We start from the raw sequence: 16,506 nt of genomic DNA, 5'->3' as shown, positions 1-16,506 counted from the left end.
AATATTCTGTTTCAAGTAGATGATCTTACCAGAAGCTTCTAAAGTTCTCTAAGCATCGATCTATTCGAATGTCTAGGGACTAGACTCATTCGAGAAATAAATGGACAAAGACATTAGGTTGTTAACCATTTGTAAAGCTGAGCGTTTAAACTCAATGCTTTATGATCTCAAAACTACATTGTATTTTGAATTCACAAGCACCAATCGGTTTGCCATTCGACATTGATACTCGAAAACAACCATAAAAGTCTATATAAGAAACGTACATTTTAAATTTCTCACTTTCACTCATTTCCGTGAATCGTTCTTGGATTCACTACCAATCGAGGAAATTTAATGTTACCTTTCTAAAAGGATTTACTGCAGTGCAAGATATTTAATTATAAACAATAATTAAAACATACATTGAAGCATGCAAAGTCTAAACATTTATCATGAGTAATAACTTGAAAATTAAAGCAATCATGCAATTTGAACAAGTTATTGGCATTTTATTCGAATTTATTGTTCCAGCAGGTGTGAATAAAATGATTCCAAGACCCTAAAACCATTGAAGAATTAAGCACATTATGTATTTTGACCAATTCTAAAATATTTTAGGTAAGAAAAAGCATTTTGCTAATAGTCTAGAAACTATTCTTGGTTGATAGGTACGTCTAAGAACTTATTAGGTAAACCTATCAATTTTGCCACGACATAAAAGGACTCCTTACTTATATCGTTGAGTTTTACCAAAACTACCATGTACTCACAATTATTTGTGTACCTTACCCCTTTAGGATCAATAAGTAACACCTCGCTGAGCGTAAAACTATTACTAGATTGATGTAAAGTTTATCAAAGTAAGTGTTATTTTGGCATGGCACCTTTTAACTCAATTTTTAAGGTTTGGAACATAAGGCTCTTACTATGTTTAGATTTTAAGTGAACTAAAATCCTTAATCATGCAACATAATCAAGCCATAATCTCATGCATAATTAAGACATATTTAACAGCAATAAATAACTTAAAACATGCATAAGATAAATGTGATCTAGTATGGCCTGACTTCATCTTGAAGCTTCAACTTCAAAGTCTGTCTTGAAAATGGATTGGAAACTCCGTCTTGAATTTCACCGTGGGAGGCGCCATTTTCTTCAAATAGGATAAGCTATAATTAAACTAATTACAACTATTTGATGGTACGCAGACCATATTTGAATTGAAAAACAAATTTGGTGCATTAGACCAATTACATTCAAATTAATGGTACGCATACCATATTTTCTATCCTATTTGGGCCATACTAGTCACTTCATAACCTGCAAAACAGTACATATACAATATATACCATTCACCCATTTATTTTCATGAATGGCCCATATAGCTGGTTAGTAAAACACATTGTATGCATCACATAAATATTTGCAGCAATTAATCAAGGGCACCAATAATCTACCAATTATTCAGTCCTTATTAATTCTAATCAAGTTGTTTAACCTTAAAGGATTTGTAGACCTAATCAAGAGTTTATGACTAAAGGCTCCAACTTAAACCAATAACTTTATATGCTTTACTAATTTTAAACATAAAAATGTATTTCTAGTCTAACCGGAAACATACAAGTTTAATTAAAAGTTAAAGCTCATATAAAATTATAATTGAATCCATTTATTTAATTTATTTTTCAGTTGAATTAAATGAATTTAAATTAATTCAAGGTTTAATTTTATTAAAATAATTAGTATAAATTAAAATTTATAATAATTATAATATTCAAAACTAAAATCCGAGAAAACAATTTAAATTATTAATTTTAAAATTAATTAAAATAATTTCCGAACTGAAAATTCAAATTAAAATTCAAAACGACTCAATCGTAACACGACGAGGCACTTGGGCTTGCGCCCAAGCCCCATCAAGTGCACGACTGATCGCACGGCCATGGCACAATGCAGCAGCAGCTACATGCAAGGGATGTACCGCTCGGTAGGCGCGAGCAATCTCTCGTGGCGAGGTAGCGCTCGTTGGTGCGCGGAGCAGTGCTCGCTGCGCGACCCAGCTTGCGCTCTCCCACGCGCGCCCCTCGACTTGTGCCACACCCCATCGCCCACCGCCCATGTACACAGCACACACGCCCAAGCAGCCTCGCCTCGCGCGCGCGCCATGCTTGGTTGCTCGTTGCATTCATACCGCACGGGCGACGAGCTCCCTTGCTCGTCGTCGCGTGCCCGCACTATACAACACCCCTTAAGGGTAACACATAGCGTCCTTTGCTTTGTGCGTGCAACATTCATGAGCGTTTTTCATAAAAATTTAAAATTTTTAATTTAAAATTTATGACGAATTAATAAAACATATTAATTTCATAATTTTAGGGCGAAAAATCGAAAATTTATTAATTAATTAATTTCCGATTAACATGGATTCAAATCTAGGTCATAAAAATTTAAAATTTAACATAAATTAACAATTTTTATGGTGGTTTTTAATTATGGATACCTAATTAAATCATTAATTAATTATGAAAATCAAATCAATTCTAAATTATTCGAATTTCAACAAATTAATCATAATTACAAATCAGGTTGTATAATTAACAAGTCTAGGCATTCAAAATTGTTAAACATATACAGTAGGTCAATCAAAAAATCAAGATTTATCAACAAGAATCGCAAATATTCAATTTAACATCTTAAATTTACAAACTTTTGCGTTCGAAAAACTAAAACCTCCGAAAAGTCATAGTTAGGCTTCGAATTTGGGAATTCTGGGTTCGGCCGAAAACAAGTATTTTTGTCAAAATTTTAGAATGCCTTTTACATGCGGAATTGACACAAAAATCACTCTATTTGGTTGAGTAACGAATAAACTGCCGAAAAACTGCGTACACATAATTAAATAAACGCAATTTGCAATTAATTAACAATTACGAAAATTAATCACCCCTTTTAATTCTTTGCAAATTTGTAAAACTTAACCATGTCATGCAATTTATATTATGTAAATAATAAGAGGCTCATGATACCACTGTTAGGTTATGATACATATGACAAAACATAAATCATGCGGAAAACCTTAATGCCAGGAAACATATTATTTACACATAATCAGTTAGCATAATTTAGGTGCATACACTTTGTAGCGTGCCCTCCCTAGCGGCGCCCGAACCGAACAAGAACAAGTCTTTAGGATTCCAAGTGTCGTCCCTCCGTAGATAGTCCACAGCACGTCCGGATCCGCCTTAAGATTGACTAACAAGAATCACCCTTAAGGTACTATAATTTTCGGCTAATATGGGAAAGTAATATGACTGATTTTTCTGCTCAAAAATCACTGCTTTAATTGTATGAATACTTGTTAAAAAACTCGTATATTATGACCGTAGGCATATATTTATAGAACCATGGAATGGATTTCGAATCCTGTTAGAATACTAATTAATTAATTAGAATCCTTTTAGAACTCTAAATAATTAATTTAATCTTTTAGGATTAGGATTTAATCAATGCACGAATTCCGATAGCTTTAGGATTCGTATAGCACGCATACGAGCACCGCACGAGCACCGCACAGCCCGCGCGCATGCCACGCGGCCCACGCGAGCTGCACGGCGCCGAGGCCCATGCTCGCAGCCCATTCGCTGATCCGTGCTTGCGCGCCAAGCCTTGGCTGGGCCTGGCCTTGCGCTGGGCTTGGTCGAGGCCTTGGCGTGTTTGTTTGATGCGTGTGGCTTGCTGGGCGACGGTCTGGCTTCGTGCTGGGCCTTCGTCTAGCAAGCCTCGTCCGATGCAAATTCGTACGATACGCTTCCGATTAAATTCCCGATTCCGGAATTCATTTCCGATACGAATAATATTTAACATTTCCGATTCCGGAATTAATTTCCGTTTCGAACAAATATTTAATATTTTCGTTTCCGGAATTATTTTCCGATTCCAATAATATTTCCGATTCTGAAAATATTTCCGTTTCCGGCAATATTTCCGATTCCGATAATATTTTCCGATTCGTACCATGTTTATGTTTCCGGCAACATCTACGACTTGGATAATATTTATATTTCCGATACGATCCATATTTCCGTTTCCGGCAATATCATCGTTTCCGGAGTATTCATTTACTTGCCTTTGACGATCTCAGCTCCCACTGAAACCAAGATCCGTCGATTCCGAATATCGATAGATGGAGTATTTAATGCATTAAATACTTGATCCGTTTACGTACTATTTGTGTGACCCTACGGGTTCAGTCAAGAGTAAGTTGTGGATTAATATCATTAATTCCACTTGAACTGAAGCGGCCTCTAGCTAGGCATTCAGATCACTTGAACTCACTGAATTATTAACTTGTTAATTAATACTGAACCGCATTTATTAGACTTAACATTAAATGCATACTTGGACCATGGGCATTATTTCCTTCAAGGAGGAGGGCGAGTCACCCTCGCATTTTCCTGAGTTTTACACCAGTACCCCTGAGAGTACTGGATTTCATATAAATCTTCGGCCAATTGATGATAAGACCCTCTACCCGCTTCTACTAGCCAAGTGCCATCGACTGCTCGGCCCACCGGACCAGTGATCCCAGAAACGTCATAAAAAATAGGAGCAAGCCGTCGTTAGGGTCCGCCTCCTCGAAGCGACGAGGATAGAGGGAACGGATGGGAAAACGACCAGTGACATCGGTTCCTCGACCTGACTCAACACGAGCCTCGTCTTCAGACCTGCCTGTAACATCAAAACCCCACGGAGTCCCGAGGTCCTGAGAAACCTCCCACGGCCTAACCAAAGGAGCCTCTTCCTCATCCCTCTCGCTAGAAGAGGAAACTACAGTTAACTTCTTCTTCCTCCTCTCGTCGGCCATAGGGTTCAGAAGGTAGAGAAGAAAAGAAGAGTACAGAAAAGACAAGAAAACCACAAAAGGTTATCTTCGTTCAAAGCGGAATTCGCCGACAAAACAAATGATGCTAAGTTCCGAAGCCAATTCCCAGTAGGTGAGCAGAGATCTGAATAAATCAAGAACAAAAAGCGCCGGAATTCAGTAAGATTTGAGAAAGCGGCGTGAATAAATAAAGGTTGAAAAGAGGAGTTGGATCGTGTATTTATAAGGAATTCTCCCAGAAAAACCGCCCAACTTTCACACAACTCTGCACCGTACTTTCAAACAAACTGAAAAGGCAGTCGACACTTGTCAAAAATGCATGGATTCAAAAATCCCATTCTTCGAATTAAAATGGCGGGACTTTTGGACTTCAAAATCGTTAAGAGAATACCCACCCATTTATCCCTAAATTATATGGGTCTGGGGGGCATGTTGTTTGGGTGCCCAATTGCTCTCAATTGGGCCTATAGCCCAAAAGCCCAATAGGCTGCCATCAACAACAAAGCCAACCAATCTACAATGGCCCAAAGGCCCACTAAGTAATAAATGCCCTACGTAACATTTACTACACAAACACTATAAATAAGCCGCCAGGGCACACAAGTCAAGGTACGTCCAAATTATCGCCTTAACACTTATTCGCTAGAGAACTCTCTCTAAATTCGAACCTAGTACTTATTTAGGCATCATAGGGGCTTCCCTTGGAATACCCCCGATGCTAGTTACTTTGTTCATTGTGCATGAACATTTGGATTCTACACAATCATTCAAGCTAGATCTTCCACATCGACAAAAGGGCCTTCAATCCGAAGCCCATTGTTTCAACACCAGAACAAAATGTATTGCCTGATTTTTGTAATATAAGGTCTATGATGTTTGTATTTTGAGTTTTGGTTGATTGATCTATGGTTTATGACAGATTTATGTTTGTTTTAGAGGTTGATTTAAAGATGTGTAGTGATGCATTTAATTCTGTTCTTCAATTTGATTCATGTGGGAATTATCAATTATATAATGCCCATTATCTATATGTTTAAAATATGCGTGTTTATATGATAATTTTTTTGTATGGATTTGATGATAATGCTTTAAGGATCTTAATTTAGTCGATTTTCAGGCAACAATGGTCATTGACCCTCCGTGTTTTTAGTAAGTTTCATATGCAGGCATACATTTGCATGTTTTCTTACTAAAGTGGCTTGTGTATAGGAGTACTTTGTCTAATTGATGTATGTATTATATATGCTTAATTGTTTCTATTGATTTCATGGCTGTTATTTGGTTAATGTTGTCTTTCCATAATTATTAACATGTCACTGTCTTCACTAATTTGAAATGTTTTGATTTTGATTTTGATTTTAATTTTAATTTTGCAAGGACGTTTGTTGAAGACATTGAGCCGTGTGATTTATGACGAGCAATCAAATTGTCAATGGTAAACCAACGTAAACCTTGACGAGCAATCAAGGTTTACATTTTTAATTATGCTTTTTGATAATGTGGATGAAATTCGCAAATCATATTTCATATAAAATCGACCCTTTGCCCTCCTCCCTTATTCATGTCTTATTGGTTTACTTAAATCAGTCATAAACTTAAGTATGAGTGTATACCTTGATAAATTGAGGGATTGTGTTCAACAGAAAAATACTCTGTAAATTTCTATTGGCTTAGAATTTTTCAGAACACCGTTTATAACAACTTTGATGGATTTGGATCAAATTATCATTGTATTTCTTTTCTTTGCTCGACATGATCGTATACTGATTGTTTTATAAGGTGGAATGAGTAAGACTTTGAACCGAAGCTTGTAAATTGAGTCTTATTTTAGGCTCTCTTTGTTTCAACCATGTAAAACAAATTTCAATGGAAAACATCAAGGAGAGGTATTTTTCATTTATACACCCGGATGCACAATGCTCACTATGCACCCTGTTTTACAAATAACATATTGTTCATACCCAAAGAACATATAGCCAATGAACATATAGTTCAAATCCATAAAACATATGGTTTAAATATTTCACTAGTACATGTACATTGAAATCATTCTCAATGTTCATTAGATTTTCAATAAATGTTCAACAGGGTGCACAATGAGCACTGTGCACCCGGGTGTATAATCCAAATTGCGGTTTGTTTCCTTGCAAGAAAAGTTATAGAGAAAAAAGAAATAAAAGTGGAAAAGAGAGATAGATAAGAGGAGAAAATTGTTCAAATGATTAAAAAAAATTATTAGTAAAATATGAAGTACTTTTTTATGAAGTTTGATAGCTACTCCCTCCGTCTCTTTTTGTTCTTTACGTTTAGATTTTTGCACGTTTATTAATGACTAATTAATGTGCATTGAGATTCCTCTATTTCTTTTTATTTAAACAAGGAAAATTACGTTTATTTTTAATGTTTTCACTCTTATCAAAATTCTGATATTGGAAGAATGAGAAAAATTTATGGATTTTTCATGAAATACCCCTGAATTTTTGCGTAATTCACCAAATGCCCCTCGACTTTCAAAAAATTTCACCAAATGGCTCTAACAAATGACTTAATACGCAAACTACCCTTACCAAGGACGCGTCGTTAGTCCTCCGTTAGTCTAGTTTCAAATTCACCAAATATCCCTATGTTAATACTCATTTCACCAATTACCCCTATTCTGAAACATAATTCACCAAATACCCATAACTTAAAATCGCCCATTTTGATGCTCAACGGCTAGTTTTTGTATTGGAAAATTAGTCGTTGCTTATTGTTTGCTTATAAATACATTTTTTGGCTGTTTATTGTAGTTTTCCTATTGTTTTGTTAATTTCATGTCATTTATGTCATGAGTTTTCTTTCAAAATGAAGAAGTATCAAATGGGAAGAATCTAAAACAATAACAACAAAATAGTTTTTGTATTTGGGAATTGAAGCAAATGAAGAAGAAACTTAAAAAACAACAAAAATAGTTAAAGTTGTATTACAAAGGGGAATATTGAGAACTAAAGGTAGAAACCAGTTGAAACCAAACAAAGAAACAACAACCTATAGAAAAGGGTGCACATACCGCAACCCAAACCAAAAAAACACAACTAGCAACTACAAGGGGGGGCAACCAGTAGCATAAAAACAACAACACAGGTCACATCAAAAACAAACAACCAGCAAGAAACACAGCAGCAAGCAGTGTACTTGAAGCAGCCCGTAGAGATACATAACAACTGCGACAACTAACCACACACTGCACAAACCAACAGAAACAGAAGCTGCAATAAACAACCAAAAACAACACCACAGCAACAGACTGCAATAAACAACCAGTAGCAACAACACAACAACAACATCAACGCCAGAAATCAAGCCGAACCAGTTGTAAAGTACTGCAGAAAACTGCAGCTTAAAATCATGAGGATCAATCTAACAATGCGGAAAAGATGTCTTAGGGCAAAAGGGCAATTAAATCGAAGACAGAACATCAAAATCGGCGGGAAATGGGGAAACTTGATGATCCAATTCAACATGCAGAACAAATAATCCGCGTGATACAAATCAATGAGTTTCTTGTTGTCAATACTGATCAATGGGTTAGCAAAGAAGTAATACACCTGCATAATCAACAAAATCGAGGAATTGAGACAAATGAGAGGGGTATCTACTCCAACGGAGTATATGACAACAAAAATAAACCGAATTTCCCTCAAATATTCTCCACAACAACTTCCCCATTATGACGTCTTCTTAGTTGTTACTAATTCATCGAACCATACAATATCGCAGCTCCTTTCCTCTAGGAAAGAGAACTTATGAATTACAAATATTATTTTGGAGTGTGCTTGATCTTATACAAGCTGATAATGAAACTACTGGTGTATTTACAGATAAAAAGATCAGCACCTTTCATAACTCTGTCAATATTTAGAATCAAAGCAACTGACACGGGCCGAGAGAGCCTAACTTTGATTACTAAAATAAATCTCAGTGATGATTGTGTTAGGTTATGATACATATAACTGAATATAAATCATGCGAAAAAACCATTAAACCAGGAATCCAAATTAATTGCCACATAACAATTAGCATAATTAGGATGCATACTCTTTGTAGCGTGCCCTCCCTTGCTGCGCCCGAATCGAACAAGAACAAGTCTTTAGGACTCCAAGTTTCGTCCCTCCGTAGAAAGTCCACAGCACGTCCGGATTCCGCCTTAAGATTGACTAACTAGAATCGCCCTTAAGGTACTATTATTTTCGGCAATATGGGCAAAGTATATGACTGAATTTTTGCTCAAAAGTCTCACCTTTAGAATACTTAAAACTCGTTATAAATTATGAGCATTAATCACATATTTATAGGTTATGGAGAAGCTATTGGAATCCTACTAGGAAACGAATTAATTAACTAGAATCTAATTAAAACTCTAATAATTAATTTATCCATTAGGAATTGGAATTTAATCATTAAACGAATCCTACACGATTTAGGTTTCGTACGGAAGCACAAACACTCACACGAGCATGACCCGCATGCGCAGGCCATGCCCGCGCAAAGCCCACGGAGCACGAAGCCCACGCGAGCGCGCTGCAGCCTAGGCGCGCGCTGGGCCTGCCTTGCGGTGGGCCTGGCGCAGCCTTGGGTTGTTTGTGTGGCGTGCCTTGCTTACTGAACGTGGGCTGGCTTCGCGTTGGGCCTTCGTCTAGCAAGCTCGTCCGATGCTAATTCGTACGACGCGCTTCCGATTAAATTCCCGATTCCGGAATTCATTTCTAATACGAACAATATTTAATATTTCCGATTCCGGAATTAATTTCCGTTTTGAACGAATATTTAATATTTCCGTTTCTGGAATTATTTTCCGATTCCGATAATATTTCCGATTCCGACAATATTTCCGTTTCCGACAATATTTCAGATTCCGGCAATATTTCCATTTTCGACAATATTTTCCGACACCTACCATGTTTCCGTTTCCGGAAACATCTACGACTTGGATAATATTTATATTTCCGTTATGATTCATATTTCTGTTTCCGGCAATATCATCATTTCCGGAGTATTCATTTATTTGCCTTTGACGATCTTAGCTCCCACTGAAACCAAGATCCGTAGATTCCGAATATCCATAGATGGAGTATTTAATGGCATTAAATACTTGATCCGTTTACGTACTATTTATGTGACCTCACGGGTTTAGTCAAGAGTAAGCTGTGGATTAATATCATTAATTCCTCTTGAACTGAAGCGGCCTCTAGCTAAGCATACAGTTCACTTGATCTCACTGAATTATTAACTTGTATAATTAATCATGAACCGCATTTATTAGACTTACCATTAAATGCATACTTGGACCAAGGGCATTATTTCCTTCAGTCTCCCACTTGTCCTTAGGGACAAGTGTGCATTTCCTAATTCCTTTGTCACTCGATGCTTGCTCTTGAACATAAGGTAAGAATTGTCATCCTTATTATGTCCGGAGGTGTTTCTCGGTTTCAGAGTTCAACTGATCAAATAAACAGATAATCATAGCCTATGATTCATCTGAGCACGGCCATGCATGTTACAGTTTCTAGCTCTCCGAGTGGCCTTGTACAACTTTCAGCATCTCATCCCTATTTATGGGAGGACAATCCCAACCTTGCGATCTTGAGATTAGACTTCGTTTGATAGGTGATTACCCGAGCGTTGCCTTTATAGCCTCCTTTTACGGTGTGACGGTTGACAACGTCAAAGTAAGCAGTTCTCAAACACGTAATCTCAAATCACTCAGGTATTGAGGATTAGTGTCTAATAACTTTAATGAAATTTACTTATGACAGATTTTCATCTCTTACAGTAAAGTTTCATAGGTCTTTCCGATTCAAGTCTTTCCAAAGTAAGTATCTATGCAAATGATTACGACATTGCCATGTCCACATAGTTCAAGAAACAGAACTACTAGTCATCTTGCATTCTAGTCTTCTAACGTTTTCTATGCGTCCATCTTTATAGAAAACTCCGACCAGGGACCATTTTCAACTTTTGGCATTCAAGTTCACTTGATAGACATTTCTTAGTCACATGACTGGTCCTGGCAGTCTATCTTGAATATATCGTCAAATTGAAGGGACTCATCATTTAATACTAAACCAAGATTAAATGGAATATGAAAATACATTTCATATATGATAAATGTTCAACCCTAATGTTTTACAACCATGTGCCTCAAACCCATCTTTAAAACAATTAATGGAATTCAAAACTATGCTTGATTTCCGGTGCCACAATGTGAGTGTTGTTTCTCACTTGTTGCATAGGTTTAGTTATCATGCTTTTCCAATCTTAATATCCTTTTCATCGAATGTTCTTTGAGATAGGATGATAAGATCTTTTGAGTATGTTTATTTTGTGATCTAATATTTCTTGCTACAATAGTGGTTCTACGCATTTCTCAATGAAGAACCATCAAGTCAGCAGACGTCTTTCTTGCTTCAAGAGTGGTTCTACGCATTTTGCAATGAAGAACCATCAAGCCAGGAGACAGGTGATCTACCCAAGTTCAGTGAAGAACTTTAAACAACCCTGTTTTATTGCTTCTTAGGCAATAAGTACTTTTACTTCAATTGTTTAGGTTGCTAGTGATGCTTTGTTTGGATTTAGTTATCCAAGCAGTTCACAGATTTGTGGAAGACTTTCTAGCTATATCTTAGAACATAGAAATTAATTTTTAATTTCCCACGCAACAACTCATGGTCTCCAATCCAAGTTGCCATTTTCAAACACGATGCGTATAGCTCGTTCTTGCAAATGGTTAACTCCAAAGGGATCTTTCTTGATCCTTTGCCAGTGTTTATGCGTGTAGCATCAATATTTAGCATATCTTTATTTCCTTGAATCAAGAACTGTTCTTATGTACCTTTTCAAGTACCATAAGTTTTTCTTGATATCAATCTAGTTGATCTTCACTTAGATCAATAGATATTGGTATATGTTCGTCATGCCTAAAGTCATACGATACGTTTTTGGCGATCCTCATATTATATCATACATGATAAATTCTTTTGCAGAATAATTCCCAATTGAATTCTATTCATGTAACTTTAGCTCATTTAATTAAAGTAGATACTAAATCCAGCTAAATTCTTTGACATATAATATAGGTTAAGAATCTCACTTAGATCCTTTGATGTTTAACTTAGTAAATGCTTATACATAGTTCAAACATTCTTAATTTACTTAGATTTATTTACATGGGTCGAATATCTCCAATGGAGTCTTTCGTGTTTGATTTAGTAAATGCCATTACTTAATCTAAAACAATATCATAAGATCTTTGTAAATAGATCTTAATACCCAGTATGCACTAAGTTTCGCCTTGGTCCGTCATTGATAATTTCAAATCTAAGTCATTTAGCATTTGAATGTTATTTCACAATAGAGAGATATATGTGTGATACACATAGGACCAATTAAGTTTTACGTACTCCCACTAAACTTCTTATATATCTATAAGAATCATGTACATTTTATGAAACTAAAATACTTATTAGCTTCACTAAAATACAGTTCTAATTCCAATTGCTTGCTTAAATCTGTACTTAGATTTCATAAGCTAGCTTTCTTTTTCAAGTATTTATTTGGATCCACAAATCCTATGACATTCCATCTACATAGTTTATTCCAACATTTGATTGAGAAATACGTTTTGTCATCCAATTTCCATATGTACCAATATGCAATCATTGCTTGAATTATAGGCTTGAGCATTACGATTATGCATGAGGTTTCAACACAATCCACGCCGTGAATTTGCTTGTAACCTTTTAGAAACTAATCTAGCTTTGTGTGTGAACATAATTCCATGTTTGATAGTTTTGAATCTTAAAACCAATTTGCAACCAATCATTCTTGCAAATCAACAAAATTTCAATTTTGTCATCAGAACATTGAGTATGTTTTTATGGCCTTTAACCAATTAAACATTAAGTCTATATATGGCCTCTAACCATTTTAGGGAATCTAGGTTTCGTCATAGATTTCTTACATGTTCATAAACTCATTAATCTACATGATAATAGTTTGCCTGTAAGTTGTAGGTTTCTTCACTGTCTAATAGAAGAATCTCATAGTTTCATTGTCCTGAACTCTATGTTTCTTCACTATCTAATAGAAGAATCTCATAGTTTCAGTGACTTGAATTCTATGCCTACTTGAGTATAGAACATCAAACAATATAATATCAATAGCCACTTGAAAGTCCTATGAATATTCTGTTCTCCTTGCAGGACTTGTAAAGTCTTCTAAGAGATGTCTATTCTTTAAATCCACTTCTAAAGTCCTTAAAGAATACATGTTCAGATTTTCTGAAGAACTTCGAAAAGCCTCCGGAATGTCCGTTTATGTTTGTTGTTCGCCTCGAAGACTTTCGAGGTCTATTTTCTCCCACTTGTCATTTTGGAAATGAACCTCCAAAAGGACATTATTTCGAGCAAATAAACATTATGTTCTCAAAAATTCGTGGTAGAAACAATACCCTTGTGTCTCATTTGAATGAATCACAATGAAACATATATCTATACTTGGGCCTTAGTTTTTTGAATAACAAACACTAAGCTCCCACCGAGTTTAGGGACTATTTAGATATATATTATGAAAACATATTCTGAAATTACTTTTCAATAGCTTTGACGAATTTGGTTTAGTTTGGTGGTAGTTGAGCATTTTGTTTTAGAAATTATAGGAAAAGTCTTTATGATTCATCATTGATCTAATCCAGTACTAATTGACTTTGATTATTCCAACGTAGATATGCCATATCTTATGGAGCTAGATCGTGAAATTACAACACACAATCATTGATGATCATTCTTGACTTAAGTAATCATCAACATGATCTAACCTAGATCTTTATGATTTCTTGCCAAGTGGATTTTATACTTCTGAATCTTTGAACTACCAAAACAGATTCAAACTTATATCACTTTTAGTAAATAAATCCATATTCACTCAAAACCATGTGAAATAATAAAGTCATAAAATATTTCTTTAGCTTTGAACTCTATTGTCTAGGCGTTCTAACAATAGTTCACATCTTTTGTTACTTTCAACAAGTAAGACTAGATTGTCTTGAATTGATCTAGAAATCAATCAACTTTTAAAAGTCCATCAAAATAGAGCTTTTGAATGTTAACTCTTTGATATGGTCTAAGCAACAATGCTAAAGGTTTGTGGAACTCAAATCAAGAGATTGATTTGAACCTAGTAAAGTTCTTATTGTTAAAGAGTTGTTTGTTTTTAATCAAGCATATTGACTCAACCCATAAATGACCATTTCATTCAAATAAACAAACAAACATTATTTTTGTTTTTCTTGAATGTGAGTCTTGATGTGTTTGAAAACATACATTTAGGTATGCTGATTATGGAACAAAATAGCCATTAAGTTCCAGCCTTTGAAAGGACTTTAAAACAAACTAGATGACCCTACAACTAATGTAGCATTTCCATGCTACATTTCCCACTTGTAGGTCATTAGTGTAGCCTAGCTTCCATTGTTTGAGTTATTATCAAAGTAAGAACTGAAGCGGTATATGATACCAAGGAAGTTTGATTGCTAGGACACTTCTCTTTAAACATAAACTTATAGGTAGAAGCGGAATCGTAAATTCCTTTCATTTGTTCCTTGTTTTCCTATTTCTTGTACCCTTTCTTATAGTCTTAAGAATTGACTTCTCTAGTGTTGACTTTTATACTTTGTTAGACTAGTCCAATGTCACTCTAACAAGGTTCTTACCATTTTATTTATGTTGAATATTCTGTTTCAACTAGATGATCTTACTAGAAGCTTCTAAAGTTCTCTAAGCATCGATCTATTCGAATGTCTAGGGACTAGACTCATTCGAGAATTAAATGGATAAAAGATATTAGGTTGTTAACCATTGGTAAAGCTGAGCGTTTAAACTCAATGCTTTATGATCTCAAAACTACATTGTATTTTGAATTCACAAGCACCAATCGGTTTGCCATTCGACTTTGATACTCGAAAACAATCATAAAAGTCGCTATAAGAAACGTACATTTTAAATTGCTCATCTTCTCTCATTTCCGTGAATCGTTGTTGCATTCACTACCAATCGAGGAAATTTACTGTTACCTTTTTAAAAGGATTTACTGCAGTGCAAGATATTGAATTATAAACAATAATTAAAACATACATTGAAGAATGCAAAGTTTAAACATTTATCATGAGTAATAACTTGAAAATTAAAGCAATCATGCAATTTAAACAAGTCATTGGCATTTTATTCGAATTTATTGTTCCGGCAGGTGTGAATAAAATGATTCCAAGATCCATAAATCATTGAAGAATTAAGCACATTATATATTAGACTCAATTCTAAAATATTTTAGGTAAGCAAAGCCTTTGCTAATAGTCTAGAAACTACTCTTGGTTGATAGGTACGTATAAGAAATTATTTGGTAAACCTATCTCATTTGCCACGACATAAAAGGACTCCTTACTTATATCGTCGAGTTTCACCAAAACTAACATGTACTCACAATTATTTTCTGTACCTTACCCCTTTAGGATCAATAAGTAACACCTCGCTGAGCGTAAAACTATTACTAGATTGATGTAAAGGTTATCCAAGTAAGTGTTATTTTGGCATGGCACCTTTTAACTCAATTCTTAAAGTTTGGAACTTAAGGCTCTTACTATGTTGGTTAGATTTTAAGTGAATTAAAATCCTTAATCATGCAACATAATAAATCCATAATCTCATGCATAATTAAGACATATTTAAAACAATAAATAACTTAAAACATGCATAAGATATAAATGTGATCTAGTATGGCCCGACTTCATCTTGAAGCTTCAACTTCAAAGTCCGTCTTGAAAATGGATTGGAAACTCGGTCTTGAATTTCACCATGAGAGGCGCCATTTTCTTCAAATAGGATAAGCTATAATTAAACTAATTACAACTATTTGATGGTACGCAGACCATATTTAAAAGCAATAAAATTTTGGTACTTTAGACCAATATTACATTCAAATTAATGGTACGCATACCATATTTTTTATCCTATTTGGGCCATACTAGTCACTTTCATTAACCTGCAAAACAGTACATATACAATATATACCATTCACCCATTCATTATCATGAATGGCCCACATAGCTGGTTAGTAAAACACATGTTATGCATCACATAAATATTTGCAGCAATTAATCAAAGGCACCAATAATCTACCACTTATTCAGTCCTTATTAATTCTAATCAAGTTGTTTTAACCTTAAAGGATTGTAGACCTAATCAAGAGTCTATACCTAAAACGCTCCCACTTAAACCAATAAATTTACATGCTTTACTAATTTTAAACATAAAAATGTATATCCTAGTCTAACTGGAAACATACAAATTTAATTTAAATTTAAAGCTCATATAAATTTATAATTGAATCCTTTTAATTTATTTTCAGTTGAATTAAATGAATGACTTTAAATTAATTCAAGGTTTTAATTTTAGTAAAATAATTAGTATAAATTAGAATTTATAATAATTAGATTATTCAAAATTAAATTCCGAGAAAACAATTTAAATTATGAATTTTAAAATTAATTAAAATCGTTTCCGAGCTGAAAATTCAAAATTAAAAGTAAAACGAACCAATCGGGTCAAGAC

This window comes from Spinacia oleracea, chromosome 3 (assembly GCF_020520425.1).
Source record: "Spinacia oleracea cultivar Varoflay chromosome 3, BTI_SOV_V1, whole genome shotgun sequence".
In the NCBI taxonomy this organism is placed as follows: domain Eukaryota; kingdom Viridiplantae; phylum Streptophyta; class Magnoliopsida; order Caryophyllales; family Amaranthaceae; genus Spinacia; species Spinacia oleracea.
Note: the sequence above shows the minus strand (reverse complement) of the source record.